The sequence below is a fragment of the Periplaneta americana genome, chromosome 8 (genome assembly GCF_040183065.1).
Source record: "Periplaneta americana isolate PAMFEO1 chromosome 8, P.americana_PAMFEO1_priV1, whole genome shotgun sequence".
In the NCBI taxonomy this organism is placed as follows: domain Eukaryota; kingdom Metazoa; phylum Arthropoda; class Insecta; order Blattodea; family Blattidae; genus Periplaneta; species Periplaneta americana.
Genome location: NC_091124.1, coordinates 46,492,665 through 46,499,620, shown reverse-complemented (window position 1 = coordinate 46,499,620; position 6,956 = coordinate 46,492,665).

Genomic DNA, 6,956 nt, shown 5'->3' with positions numbered 1-6,956 from the left:
TACTTGTAAAATCTATGCTATTTCAATATTTGAATAAGAAGTCACTCCATTACAAAGATTTTATACCTTGTAAATTGCAAATTCTCTCTATTTATTTCATTTCCTAGCAAAAGGAATTTTATGAGGTCTCTGTAAAAGAAATCTGGCGGATCATGTGACCCCTTTAGTTCCCATGCTATAATACAATAAACAGTATAGGGTCATTGCACAGTAACTGATCACTTTACAGTGAAAAAAAAAAAATTCATCTTATAGTTTCTTGTTATATGTCACTTGAAAATTTATTTCATGTACTTTGAAGATATGTGAATCATAACAGCTGTTTCCTTTCGGTTCACCACTTTTTTCATGATTTATGGCAGTCAGCAATTTCACGTTAGTCACAGGACATACTTTATATTTTTTCAGGTCTTAACTGTTTTTCAAAGTCACAAGTAGCCTAGCATAATGGCTCTAAAGTATAGAATAATATAAAATGTATTCAAACCTGCACACACTATTATAAATTATCTTTTATGTTTGCCAATAGCCATGGTGTCCTGTAACTAACATTTTTAAATTTTAACTTTGCATCTGGCAACCCTGGAGTTGCCTATGGTGACAATACTGCATTTCAGTGATAGGCTTTCAACATGGCTGCTTGGAGCTGAATTGGTATTCAGATAAGTTTAAATTTATAAATATGAAATCATTTTGAAAATTCATGCACTAGGTTGTTAGTCACAGGACAGATACCTTAAATAAAATGTCAGGGAAAAATATTTAAAAGAACTGAATTTATATGCATCATATTTTTGGTTAGGTTTGATTGTGACCCTAAGTAAGCCAACGATATACTACAACAGGCATGTCAAAACCCTGCACATTGTGCAGTCGCGCACATTGTGCACTGGTCTCTGTGCAACGTGCAGTTCCTATTCCCCTACCTAGAGGGAGCGAATTGGCTTGGAGGGGAACGCGACAGGGCTGTACAGTACCTATAGTAGCAGATCAGCTTTTGTTTCAGTAACACAGATCAGTACGGGTGCTTATGAATGCGTTATGGAAAATAAAGTGAGGAGTCCACAGATATAACGAAGAAGAGAAATCACGAATCATATAACATAACTGGTATGATGTTTTCCTCAGCCAATAGTAATTATTTTAAAATGAAAGGCTTTCATCATATCATGTGGACCTAATAGTGATATGAGAATTTAAATCAAATTAGTAAAGTTCTCAAAATATGATATTCACCTGCTCTTATTTCTTAATTAGTACTCTCACGGCAAGACAAACATAAAAATGATGTTGTTTTGGAGTCTGTACTAACATAGCCATCAATGGTTAGACGACTTACAACTTTTATTTGATAAACTGATAAGTGATGAGAATATAGTGAGGAATACATGTGAGGCTCTTGAGGTTGTAAGAGAAGGAATAAAGCAACTATTTGTAAGGCGGAAAAATTTTCCACCTCATGTTACTATATTATCTTAATACACTTACGTTAATAAATCTTTAAACCTGACATAAAGAAAATGTCCTCGCTTCACAGCTTGTGAAGTACTCTTTTAACTCAATTCAGTAATGCTCCCAACTTGCTAATACTTGCTCTCAACGTTTTCCAAATAAACTAGCCTATGTATAACTTTCAATTCAAGCTTAATTTATCCAGTTTATTAATAATAATGTGAATTTATATTACTATACAGCAAGGAAATGATTCCAGTGTAAAAGCCTCACAATGTCCTATTGCATGTAATTGGGAGTAAAATATTTTCTTTCTTAGCATTTGTACACCAATGGTCCCAATAATGCTTGAGGAACAATGAAAGAGTAATACTTTGAAATCATCAGTACCTACTACGTAAAATGAAATATTGTGTTCGTTTTTTGTTGTTTCGAAATTACTGCAATATTTATATTTTTTTCAAATACTGTACACAAATCATGTAAATAAATGATTCTTTACAAACGATTGCATTGTGAATTGTAACTGAGAAAGTCTATTGTTTCTTTGTTACAATTATTGTCAAATATAGACACTGACAATAATTGTGTTTTTTTCCTTCTCTAAGCATGTTTATAATGTCCAAATGTCAATTTAATTGAACACTAGAAGCGCAGAATAGATTCTTGTACATCCCTCCCACTAAGAACTGGTAAGAGCAACACGTGAATGACGCAATCTGCACAGACCGGCGTTCCGCGCACATACACAGCACTTTCAGTGTCTGATTTTTGACATGCCTGTACTACAACATAAGGGTCATTATGGCTTCTTAGCAGATTCGAGCTACTTTGAGATTGTCCATGACAAGGGGATAGTAGATGGAGTTGATGCAGAAATCAAAAGGATGGTGTGGCTGAAAGTTTTGAGAGGGCAAGCTGTAGTAAATACTGCACAAGAATTTGCTGTAGGTGACTGGTGGAGACTTGGAATCCAAAATTGTAGTACTATACTTTGCTCCAATACATGACAGTCTTCCCTCACACGGTCACACCCTTCACCGCTTAACTGTAGGAACGTGCAAGTTGAGTTGCCAGTTGCTGAAGTCGTTGTCATATTTTATTTCTGCCACATGCCTAAGAATTGAGGAGAGGATGGAGTTTATAACAGTTTACCAATTCCTGGAAGAGAGGCCGTCATATTCTGGATCAAAGTATATTTGTATCTAGATACATTAAGATCTATATGAATCATGTGCAGACTGAGAGGAAGGCAGAAAATAGGAAAGATTGGGGAATGCTGGGTTTGCAGTGAAATACCTGCCCTTGAGCAGAACACTATTAATGAATGAATGTATCTGGAGAAACCATATAAAAGGAAAAGGAAGCATTTGAAAGGCAAAGGGGGAAGTATGGAAATAAGAATGATTCGAGGTACACGGACACTCCATTACATCAGACCGGGCAGTCTCCTGTTCTTGAATTTGCACAGAATTCAGTATTCATTGAAAAGACACAATATGAACTTCCAGGTAAAAAAAAACTGAGGATATCTAGTAAGTTTATGGCTAAGTTTGAAATGAAACAAACATGACTTGCAGTTCATTTCTTAATTAGTCGGGTACCTAGTCTAGTAAAAGGTAAAGGTATCCCCGTAACATGCCATGAAGGCACTTGGGGGGCATGGAGGTAGAGCCCCATGCTTTCCATGACCTCGGCACTAGAATGAGGTGGTGTGGTCGGCACCACGCTCTGACCGCCTTTTACCCCCGGGAAAGACCCGGTACTCAATTTTATAGGAGGCTGAGTGAACCTCGGGGCCATTCTGAAAGTTTGGCAACGAGAAAAAATCCTGTCACCACCTGGGATCGAACCCCGAACCTTCCAGTCCGTAGCCAGCTGCTCTACCAACTGAGCTACCCGGCCACCCACCTAGTCTAGTTGTAGACCTAATAAGTACAATTGACTAGGCCTAATTATTTGTAGATTTTTCATTTCAGGAAAGTGTGCTTAATGACAGGTAACTTGGAAGCACAAGAACACCACCTTGTAAATGAATCCGAATGTGGAGGAGCTTACGTAACAGGGAGTTTTGTTTTAGTACCATGGGGCATGAAATTGTACCTTGGCCAAATCATAAAAATGTAACACAAGAGGGAAAACTTGAAGTTATTTGCTACAGAGTGACAGACCGAGCAAAAAACAAATATTCTGTCTTCCAGACTATGAAGACAGAATCGTGGTTGATATAGACACAGTTATTAAGAAAGTACAGATCTCGGATTACCGGTATATCTCTGCCGGTCAGTGGCCGTTAAAATTCAAATGGCTTATCTTACAACGTGGGCGTCAGCGTATTGAAAAGCATTACATCTTTCCTTCCATTGCCTCACCTCCCCATCGCAAATGTTGCACAGAGGCAGAGATAAAATACGAGATATGTACCTATCCCCATCTGAGATAACTGTGGTCACTATAAATCTGAATTTTTAATTGGATGTGACAAATAAAATAATTACCAGTAGCCCTAAGTTGTCATTTTCATTCCGTAAATAAACGTATACAGATCATTTGGTGGCTTCATTTACATTGGTGGATGAATATGTCCTGTAACTAACATGGCCCATGTCCTGTGACTAACGTGACTTCATTCCACATTTCCTCCCCTAGTATTTTAACAAAGAGTAATAAATTAATGAATGATGTCTCATTTTGTTTTCCAATGACAGTACTCTTGCTCATTAAGACTGCAATCTTATCCTCCTTATGACTGCTGTGAACTAGAGGATTGAAAATTATCTTCATATTATGTCAACATTTCTTGGTCCTGTGACTAACACTACATTTTATTATTGTTTACTGACAAGGAGAGGACACGCTCTGTATTTCACCGAATTAAATCAGATTTTGTGACATGAAAGTACAAGACACACTGTTTAAAGTCATACCTGGTATGGGTGGCCAATGACCCCTCGTTTTGGAAATGTTGGCTATTGTTTATAACTAGACATCGGATTTTTAGGCACTAAAAATTGCAGTTTTAGGCGCCTAAAATAAGCTCAAAATTTGTAAAATTAGGCTCTATTTTAATGAAAATAGGCATTTTAGCCACATCAAGGTATCATACTTATTTCTTTCACTGAAATTTTTAGTTATACACTAAAATACGCACAAAAAAGTATGTTTAAACATTAAAAAAAGAATACTATATTATATTTATAAACAGAGCTGCACAAATTTAATATATTGAAACTAATGAAATAATGATTATTGATATCAAGATTACTCATTTTAAGTTATTGAAATTCAGTTCCATGCTCAGACTTTATTATCATTATCTGCACAGTACACCACCAGAATTTTTTCTAAATTCTCCACAGTTAACCTTTGCCTTTTGTCACTGAGAATCACTTTGAAAGCAGAAAAACTTCTTTCAACCGAAACTGATGTGAGAGGCGTAAATTTTAAATAAGATACAATAGAAACATCAATACTTACTGGAACATTTACACTTTCCCCCGATATCACTCTTGATACTTTTTCCAACAATGAAAATCCTACATTCTTATTTAATACGTTGTCCCACTTATTTTTAACTTTTTTCCCAGTTTCGCCCAAAGCAGAATGTATGTTCACTTGAGCTTCCTTTAATATTGCTATTTGGCTACAAAGAGATTGTTTTTCACGTTCTAATTGTTCAATGCTTGCAGGTATGAAAGAAAAGTTTGATGTTATGTAGGCAATATCGTTTTTCACTCGTGAGTCATTCAGACAATCTTTCACTGCTTTCACACACGCTGCACTATCAGTTTCAGATAATTTATCAATAACTGTGACCACTTCTTTAAAATACTTAGAATAATACACCACTGACTGAATCCAGGTTCCCCATCATGTAACAACCGGCTGAGGTGGGAGTGGGATATCTGGAAAGTTCTCTCTGAATATTGAAATCCTGGATGGGGCTTTACAAAAACATTTTTTTGTGTTAGAAATAAACGAATTGACAAGAGGAAATTCATTCCGGATTGTTTCAGAAACCCTGTGAAGGCCATGTGCTAGACAGGTTACATGCGTGAGGTTAGGATAAAATGTTTTAAGAAGTGGAGCTGCAGCAACCATGTATGAGGCAGCATCAGTAAAAAACAACAGAACTTTAGAATCGTCTATATTACCTGAGTATAAAGACTGTAGGCCTTTATTTACAAAATAAGCAATGGCTTGGCTATTCACTTTCGAAAGTTCCTTAACACATACGAGGTGTGGAATCGAAGGTCCATCAGGACTAAGTTTTCCTACTACCATATTTGCTATATACCTATTCATAGGATCTGAGGTTTCATCCACAGAGACCCATATGTAAGAATCACCTATATCCTCCCGAATGGAAGCTAAAGTTTCATTGTATATTCTGTCTAAGTAATTTTTTCTTAGGGTCGACTCAGATGGGATATTTTGTTTGCAGTATTTTTGTAAAAACTGTCTTAAAACCGGATTTTCAATTGCATTCCAGGGAATGTTAGCAGCAACAAACGCTCTGGTTAAATCAGCATAGAAATTGCTGCTGAGATTGGATGAAGTAGGCTGTGTTAGTAAAGTTTGTTGCAGTTGATTTTTCTGCTGAGCTTTAGCCTTATGAGCCGCTCCTTGCACATGCTGCTTTAGGTGGCACTTCTTTTCTTGCGAAATCTAAAAATGTAAAGTAAACTGAATTAAAATAAAATCCTAATTGTTGTATTGCCGTATTTCTATCACAAAGTTAGTGGGTTCGAACAATCAAAATTTTAATGACCTGCAAATACTTTAACTATCGGAATTTAAAAGGTTAAAGTGTAGTGGTCTTAAAAAGAATTATACCTCAGGATAGCTCAGTCAATGTATAAATATTATAGGCCTCTCATTAAAATTAATAGAATTTATATATTTCAACTAGGCCTATTGTTACATACCTGTTTGCTACAAATCTTGCAGAATATTATTTTTCCATCATAAGTGAATTCTGAATATTCTGTTAGCCATTGCCGGATCAATGTAGATTTTGCACTTATATTTTTCGGCATTATCGCGTTAAACTTCACAGGGAAACGTCCTACCGCTCAAAACTTCTCAACACAAATAAGGTGAGGGAAAGAGCAACTGTTAACGAGCATTCAAATGAACCGTTGTTATTGAGATTCAATTGGACAAAAATACAAAGTTCCACTTATTGTTGCATTTCCTGGTAGTGTTAACACTAGGAGGGCCATTCTTTTAAATATTTTGTAACGGTTTACCCTACTAATTCGCAGTTTTACGACTTTTCTCCAAAAATTGTGATTTTATGACACTCTGAAGGGCAGTACAGCTAATCGGTTTCAGACCGAAAACAGTCATTTTTATAGTATAGTATATCTCTGAATCGGTAGCAGCACATGTTGTGATTGTTGCCTGCTTCAAAACTAAGGTTAGTTCTTTGTCGGCATTTATGCCTCCAAACATGTTAAATTCGGTGAAATCTATTGCGAGTGTCATGAGATTCAAAACAT